We start from the raw sequence: 14,450 nt of genomic DNA on the forward strand, positions 1-14,450 counted from the left end.
CTTTATTTTAATCAGCTGATTCAGACTTTAGAGAGGAACAAGTAGACGAGCGGGAGGAGAAACTGCAATCGCGTGTGAGTGTGGCGCTGTGAATGCGATCAGCTGCACTCGCCCTCTTCGCTTATACACGCTGCATTGAATGTTTAGGTAACCAATGGAACCCACCGAGGAGTGACACTGTTGCTGGGGGCAACAGCAAATCTGATGGGTGGCCAGACCAAAGTGCCATGTCCTCATATGCACACACACGGATGCAATCATGCACATTCATCACACTGTACAGCAGACACAAAGAGTGAAAGAGGAACACGTTGAAACTGTGGTTGCTCCGGAGGATTCAAGTCGACAGCTGTCAAAAGGATTTTTTTTCTTTTCCTTTTTTTTTATTTGTTTTTACGTCAGACTCTTTGTCACGGTGCCCTGAAGAGTTTCTCCACTGGCACTCCGAGCTTGTTATCGGAGTTGTACCGTTCAAAGCCACATATCAGACCACATGAGAGGTGAAACGGAAAATGCCCTAAACTTTATGTCAAAGTAAATGCCAAACTTTATCTTCTGCTCCCCACCCTGCAGCCGCCGCTGCATCAACACATCGGACAGGTTTTTTTTTTAACATTTACATTAAACATAAACTAGAATTTATATGATTCATGTAAAGAGTAGCTGGTTATGCTGGTTATCCTCATCATCTAGATCGTCCAGGTACTCTGGCAATTGGAAATCTTATTTTTAATTCTTAAAACATATTTTGACTCATGAATACATTTGACTGCTCAGTACTCGTGTAATAATGTAACAACAACACATTTTTTAGGACATTTTGCATCATTTGAAAGTCCTATTAAACACCATCTTACTACGTCTTCTTGGATCCCGTCCATGAATAAATTGCGCTGCCTCTCCTCTAATTTCAGTGGAATTAGTGCTCCATACCAATTCAAGGATAGACTGCACTCATCATGGAACTTAACATCTTAAAATCAGCCAAGTCATTGATGACAAAAAAGAGGATGGTCATTAACCTGGATAAGTCGTTTAAGAGGTTAACTACACGCCTGTAAGCTTCCTGACTGTATCTTTGATAGTTATGACGTTGTTGTCTTGACAATATCTGTCAACAGAAATTAACATAGCCACCATCTGCGGTAGTTCTCGCTGCAGTAGTTGTCAACAGGATTGTATTCTGCCACAGCGAGACACAGAGAGACTCACAAGGTGAAAACGATACCCACCATCCTGCCAGTGTCAGTAATATGGCTGGTGGACACTCATATTTGAAGATGGCAATAAAAAGGAATAAAAATGGAAAGCAGTGCACCAGCGGTAATAAAATATTAAAGCGCCTGGCCTCTACTTTATTCATGCTTTAATCAGCAGCTGCTGCGCACAGAAACTCTTTAGCTCTACATCTCCATGAATGAGTGTGAATGTGACTCTCACTTGGTTTTAAGCCCTTACTGCTCTGATTAACATTTTTCATCTGGTGTCAAATACAGACGACGGTTAGCAAATTGAAACCACGGGCGAGCAGAAACAGAATTAACTCTGTCTTCCTACTGGCTCCTTTCACTTCCTCAGCAGATCTATATTCACATCAGATGTTTATTTTCATGACAGGAGAATGAGGAATAAGAATAATCCTTTTCTAACAAAGCAGCTTCTGAGACGGCAGAGGGATTTAACAAAGACGGTCGTGTTAGTGGGTGATTCATTCACATGCAAGCACACCTTGTTCAGTGTTAGATGTGAGCAATAAATATGCTAATAAGTTACATTTGTTAACCTTCCTGTTGATTAGAAACTCATTTTCCTCGACAAACATGTTAGTTTGGCGTGTTAATCACTAAAACTTTGCGTAAAGCCAACACAGCTGACAGATTACACCGATCTAATTGAATAATGCTTCGTTTAATCTCAAATGCTAATGAACGCGCTCGGCAGTGAGTCGCTCACAGAGCCGAGGCAACAAAGAAGGTATCATATTACTGTAATCACTGTGTTAGTGTATTAGAGTATTAGCCAGATGAGAATATGCACGAAAACAGCAAAATATCTGCGGTTTCTGTTTAGGAAATATTCGGTTAATAGTTGATTCAGTGATGGGATGCGCTGATCCAACTGACTCTACCTCTCCATGGTGAATACTAACCTGACATCACTTTCACTCTCTGAGACTGAAAATCTTATTATTATTTCATAAACTTGTAAAATAAAATGTAGCAGGAAGTGAAGCAAATAGATGGGCCTCATAATCAGTTTATAGTCAAAGACAGCTGAACACCTGCTGGACTCACAACTCAACTAAATGTCATACACTAAATAGAAATAAATAAAATAACCCATCATCTGGTATTTTACACCTGTGTCGTTTTTACATGGATTCCAACTAAATGATCACTTTGAGTATAAGTATCATTATTTTAGTCTTTTCAGTATCTTATCAGTATTTTTAGCCTTTTTAACCATATCTCGACACAAACAGTACTAGTGACTGACTGACCCAGTTTAGCCCCCAAAATAATGTTAGTGGACATAATGAATAAGTCTTTATTTAATCTCAAACAGTAATAAACACACTCAGCAACAAGAAGCTTACGAATTCAAGGCAATGAAGAAGATATCGTCTAATTGTAATCTTAATAAATGTATGACTAACACTCATGAGAGAATACGTTCAACAGCAGCATGAACCACTTCTGTTTTAGGAAATGTTTTGTTAGCGGCTAATGTATTCAGTGTTAAAGGCCCATTGAGTCACTTATGACCTCTGTCAGCTTCTGTTTGTGTCCTGCAGGAAATCATGCAACTGTGAAAAAAGCCGTCTCCTCTTTAACTGAAGCACATGCCCATATTAGTACAATAATGCAAACTCAAGCTATAAGATTTTGCACCCACGTTGATAATTCACAATTATCTGTCCTCTACGCTTAAAGCCAATCAGCGATTCATAGATGCTTTCAGGATTTAGGCTTTTATAACTTTCTTTATCCTTTAATGTGGTATTTGCTGGTACTCGTAACTCCTAAAAATGAGAGCCAGGCTTATCTTTAGCCTAAACTGCTGGTTAATCTTTGAGCATCCTGCTCCAGATCTCCTCCCCGCAGCGCTAAACACACTTAGTTATTCTTCCTGAATCACAGTTCATTTGTAAAATTATTATTTCCCATCCTGCTTCTGCTCCCTGTAGACTACATCTGGGTTCTTATGGGACAATTATACCCAGTGCAAACAGCTCTGTACTGTTTATACCAGCTGTGAGGGTACGAGTACTCGCTGAGTATTGAACTGAATACTAGTTGTCACCACGCAGACAAAACCTCTACATCAGTACACACACATATGAGGTGTAACTGGTTCTTTACACTCAGTGAGACCTACTGACCGTAGGACCAGCTGACAAATATCTGCTAAGAAAATGTTTACGCTCATCTTTTATTGGTTTGGGGTGGAGCCTTACTCGCGGATAAGGTAGATATGGCTTTTCAAAAAGTGAGAAACCCAAAGTTACCCCTCAGATCTGCAGTGTAGCGTGTTAATAAAAAATAAATGAAGCTCTTTTCAAGAGGTCAGACAGGACAGAAAGAAATACAACAAGTCTTATTCTCAAATTCTGGGCCTTTGAATAAGTTACTGCTTTCATAATAAGGTTATTAGTTAGAAATCACAGGTCTTCAGTGTTTGCCAAACAATTCTAGGCATCTACACCAATGAGCAACACCAACGAAGTACTGAGTGGTGATGTGACCACACTGTTTATCTAAAGCTGTGTTCTGCCTGCAAATGTAGGTCCTGGAAATACTGTGTAGGTTACTTTGACAGTCCAGCCCTTCCTCTCCAGCTCATTGCCAAAGCAGGAAAAACAGCTGAGAAATGGCTCAGAGAACACGACCTTATCGTGGTTAGTTTGGAGCCTTGTTTGTAAAGTCTTTATCTTGCACTTTAGTTACTTGTACTCGTGTTCTTTCAGAGTTTTTCTTAATCAGCCAGTTTCTTATCTGCACCTCGGCCTATATTCTCCCCAATTTCCCTTTGTTCTCTGCTGCATTGTGTGTTTCCCAGCTGTCAACCTTTAATTACTTATAAACCTGTTTTTCTTTTTTAACCTCACGGTTTCTTCCTGATTGCTGACTCTTTTTGCCTCGTCATTTTGACTGAAAGTTTTGGACTTTGTTGACTTTTTTACTTCAGGCATCTGCATGTACGGCCTCTTCTCCGTACATTCCCAAAACAGGAGGATCCTCTGAATCTAATTCTGGTGTCTCGACATCAGAAAGCACAGAATAGTCCTGGAGGCCGCAGCCTCACCTGTACCATCATAGTCAGGTGGTGTTAAGGACGTAGTTTTCTGATCTAAAGGCATGTTGTACTTGTAGGCAGAGCAGTCCTGTACACTGACTGCTAATGTCAGCATAGCTTAACTTACATGCTGACTTGGCATAGTTGCAATTGTCACACCATGACCATCTGCATTTAGTGTGATGACGTGCTGACATTTGCTAATTAACACTAAACACAATGTTTGATGGTGCTAGATGAGTTTTCATCTTGAGGAGGGCATTTAACTTTATTTTATAACAATCTATCCAATTGTTGTTAAGACATTTCACTCAAATTTGAATACGGCTGATGTTTAAATCTATGCAACAACTGCTCCACTTTCAGTCTGAATGTCTCACATGTAACAGAAGAAAGCAGGAGCCTTGAAATCTTAAAGCTGCGCTCTTAGTATTAGCCTCTGAATTATTCAAGGTTCAAGGTCAGAAAATCGAATTAATAACTGTGAGTATAAGTTTGAACTATAAATTTATAATAATCAAAGTCTCTCTGTTATTGGACATTTCAGAGTTCGGAGTCATAAAGAACGCCTCAGTGTGTGAAGGTGGAGGTTCAACCAAAGGCAAAAAAGGTCTAATCATCAGTACGTGTGTATGTGTGTATGTTGTATTCAAATCGACTCTGTATTTGTATCTCTGCTGAGCTCCAGCTCAGTAGCGCATTTCCCTGAATCGGAGCGAGACACTGGAGCAATGTGTGAGCTGAAACTAAAATCCCTTCAAACACGATAACGGTGAACGTCTCTCAATAAACTGACATTCTCAGCTCAACTGTTGAGTAAATCAGCGCTTTATGCTGCAGTCCTGCTTCATGGCTTTTCCCCTGAAGGACACAGTTTATTCAATAATAACTACCTCCTATCCAGCTGTCAATTTTCTACATCTATTCATCCTCCAGGGTCACAGTTAGTCCAAGTCTATCCTGACATGAGCTGCATCAGACAAAGATATGGCTACTTGAAAATTGGGGTTATTTTCTTCTTTCTTGAAATATAATCAGAGGTGCACACATCCATCACTTAAGTAGAAGTACAGATACATGTGTTAGAAAATACTCTGGTAAAAGCTGAAGTACTGACTCACATTAAAGTGAAAAAGTTCAGACATATACTCAAAGTACAAAAGTAAACGGCAGTTCTTTGGAGGTCACTTCTACCAGCTATTTGTGTGCGAGGCTAACTGAACCTCATGTTGTATAAATATAATCATACATCTTTCTCCATCTCTGAGAGTGAACTTATCACGCACTGACCTTTCATTTGTCTCCCTGGGAAATACAGAAACTGCACAGAAACAGTTTGTGTGTTTGCTGATATCTGCTGGAAAGTTGCCTTTTTAATTACCTGCCACTTAGAAAATGTTACTACATTTGCCGAAGCACCGCAACCAAAACTGATTGACATCGACACCTTGGCCTGCGTATAGTGGCCTGAGTGTAGTGCAATAAATGATGCATAAATGATATGTTTGTGGCCTCTTTCATTTTACATCAGTAGCATTGATAACGGAGTATAATATCATTCTTTCCAACTGGTTTGACATAATTAATAACTCCCCTCAGATGTGTTGAACCTAAAGTAATGAACCTGTTTTGAATAGAAAGTAGAAATATTTTGATATTTGTGATCAGATGTAGGGACTACAAGTTAAAGAAAAACAGTTATCATTCTTTCTTTTTTTACTGCCCTTTGAACTTCTCAGCTATTAACGATTTGCCTTTTCTCATTCAACTTGATCCATGACTCACTATGATGCATTTACTTGGGAGGGACAGAAAAAATATTTTAAATAATACAGTTGAGGATGTAATTAAAACTTTGGATGGCATTTGGGTTAAAGGGGTTAAAGCAGCTCAGTGGGTGCAAAACAGTGAGTCACAAACAGAACCTAATGGTGCATAATTAAATCCGGAGACTGGGCTTGTACTACGTGTCATTTCAAAATCAGAGCCGTGGGATCATCTTTCTAAAAGACGAGCTAATCTTCTTTAATTCTGGTTTCAAATGATGTGAAAATGCAGTTTCAGAAGCTTTTTTTCGGTTTTACATTCCAATGGGAAACATTACAGTCGGTACAGATCTTCCAGCAGTTTTCAAGAAACTTGTTTTCAATCACAAACTAATGAAGACAAAATAGGTCCTGTGACTGCAGCTGAAACTCCGTCTGATCTGTTTGTGTTTTCCATCCTCTGACTCGGATTCTGGAAGGCTTATATCCTCGGAGGAGATCTGGTCGGAGCACTCGGTATTGATCAGACAGGCTGATGTTTCAACTAATGCGCCTTTCACTGAGCCTAATGCTGCAGGGATGTTTTCTGCACTTTTGTATTTAATGTGCAATGTGAGCTCATTCCTTTGATTTTCATGTTCACTGGTTTGTGCTGTAAAGTTTTAGTTTATCTATGATCCTAACCTCACCTATAGCCACAAGCTGTGGGTTTCACTGATACATGCACTTGAAATGAGTGACTGTCTGAGCTTTCACTCGGAGATTGGGTGAGAAGCTCAGAGTAGAGCTTTATTTAGATTTATTTTATCTTAGATTTATTGCATTCTCATTAAACCTCCACCTGTGGTCAAAGGAATGAGGCAAGTTGTGTAAAGCCTTGAGTGCTAAGATAGATTAGAAATATGCTATATAAGAACCAGTTCATTTACCATTTCAGTTATGTCCAACTGGGAGGAGACACCAGGAAATGCTGAAGAGCCGTGCTGTAATAGCCGTGCCTGCACATGTTTGAACCCAAAAATCCAGCTTGTTTGGCTACAGTGATCAGATGCCATGCTTGGGTAGAGTTAAATAAATCATGCCCTGGTCTGCTTGAAAAGCTGGATCTCAGTTGTACTCAGGTACATCACACAGTGTGATCACTGTCCTCACTCCAATGCTGCCTTCATGAAACTCACTTTAACCTGTGACACAGGGCAGTGTGGCACTGCTTCCCCAATTAAGTCACAAAATGCATACAATTGTGAAGAGAACTGTGCAAGAGCACATCTCAAAAGAGAGAGTGTGAGAGAGAGGCTGAGATGCTGAGACAAACTCTCGGGCCCAGATCAGTTAGAGCAGTGTGAGTACAGGGAAATTTAGAGGAGGGGCAACTGTGTTTGAGCACAGTATACAGTGAATCAGTGCTTAGTGCGAGCACTAATGTCTGCCTTGGAAACACCCATTTATTTCCCCAGAAGGAGGAGGGGGCTGGTGAGAAGGAGGTGTGGGCACCTGACCCAGATAAGCAGCAGATGATGGATGGATAATTAAGAACAGATCAGCAGTGCCACTGGCTCATCTAATAGGGTAAGAATTATGAGTTCAGTTGGGCACCTTTTATAAAAAAGGACTTCAAATGCTTTTCTGACCGCAGCATCCTGAGTGACAGCTACAGCTACCTCAGGTGCCACTAATTAAACGTGATGGACAGAAAACCTCCTCTGGGCTACTGTTTGGAAGCACTAAACATTTTGACCATTTTGGTCATTGCTTATCAAAGGATGGTACGATATTAATAACTTGTCGATCACCACGCTCTAACTGGCAGAGTTTTATCATCTGTTTTACAGTAAATGGTACCAAGTATTTGTTTTTAAATTGAAAGTGTTTAGGACCATAAATTAATCTGAGAAGTGTTTAGTGAGGTGAAATTAGATGTAGGCTCATTTTTTCCATACAATTGCAACCAGACGCAGTCTCCCCCTGCAAACCGCTAGAAGGAATTCAAGCTATAGACATTTCTGCATTAGGTTTGCTGCAGGCCTGTTCCTTTTCTCATTTTTCGCTTTATACATCCTCGTCAAAGGAGCTTGTAAAGAAAAGCGTCTGGACTTCTTTAAGCAACTTAAAGAAGTCCAGACGCTTTTCTTTACAAGCTCCTTTGACTACGATGACCTGGATGACTGAGAACCTTCACAGACATTTATACATCCTCCCCTCGTCTCTTAGTCCCTTCAACCAGAGCAGTGCATAGGAGACGGGGGAGGAGTTACAAGGAGAAAGGAGCCGAGGAGACAGGCTTCTAACTATGAGACAGACTTGCTTTGGAGCTCATTTTATTGCCATGTCAATAAATTATGACATTTAGCACAGCTGCATTATCTGCTCTGCTTTGTTACAGCCTACATCTGTATTTATTGATGTCTGATGTCATACGAGCGTAACAGTGTTCATCACAGCTTTTATATTTAGTGCTGCTTTTAATTAAATTTACAGCGCCGTCTGAAAAGATACATTTTTTTTAAATCACACAAACGTTCAAGAGCAGAAAGTTTCATCATGGATGTGACCACCTTAAATAAGTGAAACATCTTATCAAACGAAGGACATAGATCGCTCCGAGTGCCACTGTTTGGATAATCCAAAGATTTTGCATGCGTCTTCTACAGGTAATAAATCTGCAAAGAATATACCTGTGTATCTTCGATCCTCTGTCCTCCAGATGCATTTTAGGAATGTAGACATGTTCAAGATGTACTGAGATTATTTTTGATCAGAAGCAGAAGGGAGGAGGACAGAGGAGACTAGGAGGCAGAAAATAAAGCAATGAGAACGTTCTGTTAACTTCCAAATTTCTATTTAGATCAAGCCATGAGATCATTGTCGATGTTTCGATCTTCACGGCCTGAATTCTTCTGTTTTACTTGCATTTGAATCTAGTTGAATAGGATTTATTCTGTCTGTCAGTCTGTAGCGTTTGGTTTGTCGTACTTGGTCAAGAGCTCCCTGTTTCTGAGTCTGAATCATCTCTCTGAGCTCCTCATCTCTCTCCACCTGCTGGCCTCTCTCTGTGCAGGCCAATAAATTACACAGAGGAGTCGTGTTTATGGAGGTAAACAACTCAAAGGCTGCTGCGGGATCAGAGCTCAATGCAAACAGCACTTGATCAAAACTGAATTCTGTTTCTGATGCCGTGACCACTGAATAACAACTATGCCTTGCAATGCCAATGTTCCAGGTGTTTCTCACGGTGGCAGGCGGGTGCAACCCATGCATTTATACACGCTGATGAAACAGGCTTGCAGGATGCATTTCTATCACAGCCATGTTGTTGGGTGGTCTGACGTATTCCTGCATAAAACCAGTGTTTTTGTGCTCCTTCTTGATGTTCTGTTGACAGCAACAGGAAATAATGTTTTTTTTGATTTTATTTTAAAACAACAAGCAAAGTTGTTTTAAGCAATTTGGGAAACTACTTTGAATTTTTATGTAAATGTCCATTGTGTAAGTTTCCTTTAATAGTGGCTCAGTAGTTTACGGTTTACACATTCACCTAGTATGTAAAAGATCTCTGGTTCAATCCCAGAAGGCGACACAAGTCTTTTGGGGCATTTTTCAGGAAGAGCATCTGGTATATAAAACAGCTGCATGCTGTGGTGACCCATGGTGAAAAAGGGAGCAGGTTAATGTAGCTTGCTTTATTTAAATTTCCTTTTACACCAGTGGCTATGTGATGCACACAGATACAGACTTCTGCAACCTTTGTGGAGATTTAACCTTCTCCTGCCATGTTAACTGCTCTTTAATTCTCACTTTTTTTTAAATAAATTTCCCTGATATGTCAGGATTAAAAAAAAGACAAGAAATGTGGAGTAAACTGAGTGTGGCATCTATTTAATGGATTTATCTTAAAGTTATATGTTCATGTTACTGAATATGTTATGTTCTAGTGGCTCTGAGTTTGTTTTACATGTAGCTTCTGATTTCTTGTTTTATTTTAGCTCCTCTTTCCTGTCCAGTCCGTCTCCGTCTCCGTCTCGTCTCCTTGTTTGTTCACCTCCAGTCTCCACAGTCGTGCCCCCGTGTCTGTCTGGTCTCTCTGTGTTCTGTCTCCGTGACCGTCTGTGTTCCCCGTCTTGTCTAGTTAATACTTCTGTAGTCCTGGTCCCATGTACATCTCAGTGTTTCATCAGTCTGACTGTTTAGTCAAGTGTCAGGTTGCTCGGTCTGTGACCCAGCATTTTGAGCTTATTTTGTATTTTTGATTTCTTAGGTTATATTTGAATATGTTAAGTTCTTATGTTACTTTTAATTAAGGTTTAGTATAGTCTATGTTATCATCAAGGTCCATTTAGTTTTGAGTTTTTGTCTGTTCTCTGTGTAGCCTGTTTTGTCCTCTATGTTTAACTTTTAGTTTTCATCTCCCTTATCTGTTCTCATGTGTCTCTCCTCATGTTTCGTGTCTCCCCAGTTTGTCATGTGTCTCATGTCTGTGTGTTCTATGTTGTCAAGCTCTTGTTGTCATGTCCCATTATGTTTCCTGTTTTATTTTGAAGAGTCCCGCTGTGGCATCATGTTCATTTGTGTCAGCTGTGTTTCCCCAGGTGTTTCCACTTCCCTCATTATCCTTTTGTGTATTTAAGTCCTCTGTCTCGCTCTGTTCGTTATCAGGTCATCTGTTTAGCTCATCTCAAGCCTTGGTTTTCTCAGGTTCATGTTTTATGTTTGTATGTAGAGTTTTCCATGTCTAGCTTTAGCTTTCCCAGTTTAGGTTATAATTTAGTTTTCACCATTGTCATTTTGTTTCTACGTCTTTCTGGTTTCTGCTTCTGGGTACGCTCCTCATACACACCAACCAACCCGGCAAGTCCACGTGTCTGAGTCTCAGTGTGCGTTACATCCTGTTTTATTTTGTTAGTAGTCTGTCCTGTTAGTCAGATTTAGTTCACCTGTGTTCCCTGGTGTGTTCCAACTCCCTGATTATCTCGTGTGTGTACTTAAGCCTCTAGTTTTCTTCACTTTCTAGTTGCAGTCCCCCCTCATGCTTAAATCTGCCATTTCCCAGCCAATGAAGCTGTGCTTTGAGTTAACGTTTGTCTGTGGGTTCCTGCATTTGGGTCCACTTCCTGCCTGCTACACTGTCCCGTGACAGTTTCATACCAGAATGCTGATAGTATCCATGACTGTTCAGTTATATAAGTTTGAAAATGCTGGGAATGTTTTGTTGTAAAAGCTCAAAGCTTCTGTAAGTGTACATCACTTCAAACAGGGAGAAAGCAACAGGGAACAGGCTTTAAGGGTTAAAAAAGTTACCTGGACTAACTATTACTATAACAGCACTTAAAAGACAAAGTGACAGCAGCACATACATAAAGCATCAATCACTGATGGAACAACAAAAAAGGACGGACGTCTCTGTTTTGTCTCCCTTTCTTACTCTTTCTGCTCCTCTCCCTCTCTCCAGGGTCCACAGCTGAGAAGTGCTACATGGCTCAGTAATAGCCTGAACCCAGGGGACAGCAGCTCTGTGGCCTTGGTAAGAGACTATCAACACTGGCACACCTTCACACCCGGTCACACACAGACAGTCACGAGAGTGCCGGCGTACACACAGGAGTACACACAGGTTTGACTAATATGAGCTCCTGCAGGCTGTGACACCACCATTTTCTCCCAACAGAGCATCCCTTTTCCTTTTTCATGATGTTGTGACACGTGCAGGAGTTGAAATTAATATTCCTTTTGTCTGCTTTCCAAAGTCTCTGAAACAGCATTTAGACTGGGGATGTACGTCTGTGTAGCTTCTCACTCATCCGGGTCAGTCCTGAGAGCTTAGAAAGGAGAACACTTGCATTTACAGGACAAAGGACAGTCTTTTGAGGATGTCAGTGTTCACACTTTGGACAGAGAAGACAGATGGTGTGAAAGAGGAGTAAAGGAGGTCATCTATGTCCACTGTGAATGAGCATCATTGAACAGAGGCAGTGACTTACAACATCTGTTATAAGCCACTGACAATGCAGTCTTGAAATCCCTTCCAAGGTGCTTCAATCACCACTTACAGTTTGCCCAGGTGACCTCAACACATCACACGATGGGGTGGACATCACCCTTAACCCCTGGTGATGGTCTAAACCTACACCCTTTTTTCACACCTTAGCTCATGTGATGAGTCACAGAATCAATAGTGGATCACTGACATTAAGGATCACCTTAAACAAAGACAACCCCGACTTGGAATAAAATACCCAGGACTCTCCACCATTTGTTTTTAGAACTGAAGAAGCCTCTACCATGAGAGAATACATCTTCTAAAACATAAGCAATCCCATTACTCTCTTTTTAAATCCTCAAGACTACACTAGGGATGTTGGGGTGTCCCTTGTGTTTGATCGACCTGTCATTTAGACAAGGAACAGAAAACAGACTCAACTTGTCTAAAAGACAGAAAAACCTTCAGAAGACATTTAAAAATGTTAAATCGATGAAGTTAAAAAATGTCCAAACAAATATTTTGTGTATTTTAGGGGTAATACGAAACTGTTAATCACATTCTCTGTTAACCAAATCGTGCTTTGAACATCGCTGAAATGTGCAGCTTTTAATGTCACCAATGCACCGAGAGTCAGATTAGTTTCTAGAGTTTAGCAGTTTGTTCCATATCATACATCCTGGTGCAGAAGAAACAGAATCTGGTTACATGTAGCTTTGGTTATATTTGACATACAGCCATTTTTTTTCAGTGTTTTTTCCCCACCTCTGCTCATTTATGACTTTCGTTAATGGAAACAGTGAGTGGCACTACCCGGGGTGGAGCCATCTGTCAGGGATGCAGACTCATAGTGGTCAGCGGCCGTGAAACACCCAATAACTGCTATTTTACATTTAACGAGTACTATCGCTGGCACCGACCAGCAAAGGCTGCAGTCTTTAAATGACTAGTGGACATCCTCAGTCAAAATCCCCCCGCATGTTGTTGGTTCAGGTTCAGATGGCTCGTTTGGTTCTAAGAAATGTGAAGAGTTGGATCACTACACTGTGATGAAGCCCATTAGTTTTGGTCACACCTGTGGCTGTTTGGCAGAACACTGTATGCAATGATTACAGTGTGTTTTCATTCACTAAAGTAAAAGAAGTGTTGGTATATGTTGCTTGTTTGCTGTAGAACAGGTGTAAGAGTAAGGTGGAGACATTCAGCTTCATCTTCTGGTGAGATTTTGTTCATGGCTCTTAGTTCCCTTAAGCCAAACTTAAGCAGACATCCATCCATCACTCACTATCTCCGCCTGCTTTTCATCCGACGTGGCTGGAGCCTTTCCCATCTACCACCGAGTGAGAGACAGGGCACGTCCAAGCTGCCAGGCCGTCACACAAGTGACACATGGAGACAGACAACTATTCACACCTCTGCCAATTTAGAGGCACTAATTAATCTGAACTACAGTCTGAGGCAGGAAGGTGGAGCACCAGCAGAGTCAGACGGAAAATGAAACCCAGAAAAGCCTCGGCTGTCTGGAGGTTTCAGACCCAGAACCATTTGTTTATAGGTCAGCAAAGCTTATCAATTAATAATAAAACACTGAGATGAATTACCAGAATTATGAAATTTAAATGACATGTTCGATTCGTCACGTGTGCCTCAGCCACTCGGTCACTCCACCTTTTTTAATGTTTCAGTGACTGTCTGAAGTCTGTGACTCACAGTGATGGTGCCAAACCAACACAGCAGACACACTGCTCGGGCGTTTTTGCCTTGACTCTGGTTTTTAGCAGTAAAATTAATAATCAGTTGAATTGAGGGCAGATTACTGACTCAGCCAGATGAGACCATCCCACTGTCTGGCCATGAAAGAAATTCTTGGCAGGCTTGCATGTTTTTTAGAAAGATTCATGTCCGGATGCACTGACCGACATATTAAAAGGCTTGTGCTCTTAATTAAAATGTTTATTCACTTATTTACAACGATACACAAAACAGGATCATGGACATAAAAGAGTGTTTTGTGCTTTATTCAGCTTTCTTTAGTGCTCTGATTTTGTCTTGTGGTATATATACTGGGAGTCACAGATTTGGGTGTTTTATCCTAATCTGCTCACTGAGTCTGGCATCCTTTTCAGGTCCAAATGCTTGTTGAGTTTTTAGAAACTTAGCTTAAAGACGAGCGACACATAAGCAGTGTAGATAAAAAGCTGGAGAGGCCAAAACAACACCTCAATAGTTTTTGGAGTGCTTGTGTTAAAACAAGAAAAAGAAAGCACTGTAGAAGGTAGAGATGATGGGTCTTATCCAAACTAGTAGACTGGAAACGGGGTCGATTATTATCACCTAACAAGCTTTGAGCCTCTGGGCTCAGGCTGCGATGAAGGCTTCAGAGTTGGGGTAGGTTCACTTCTTACAGATTCATT

The 14,450-nt window shown here is 40.8% G+C and overlaps 1 protein-coding gene across 4 annotated transcripts in view; it reads right to left on the bottom strand.

Moving 5' to 3' along the window:
• LOC146363500 (uncharacterized) overlaps positions 1 to 14,450 on the bottom strand; it is a 77,548-nt gene that overhangs the window by 23,095 nt on the left and 40,003 nt on the right. The window lies entirely within an intron of this gene.

This window comes from Perissodus microlepis, chromosome 22, assembly GCF_051167445.1.
Source record: "Perissodus microlepis isolate ML-2025 ecotype Zambia chromosome 22, ASM5116744v1, whole genome shotgun sequence".
Taxonomy (NCBI): domain Eukaryota; kingdom Metazoa; phylum Chordata; class Actinopteri; order Cichliformes; family Cichlidae; genus Perissodus; species Perissodus microlepis.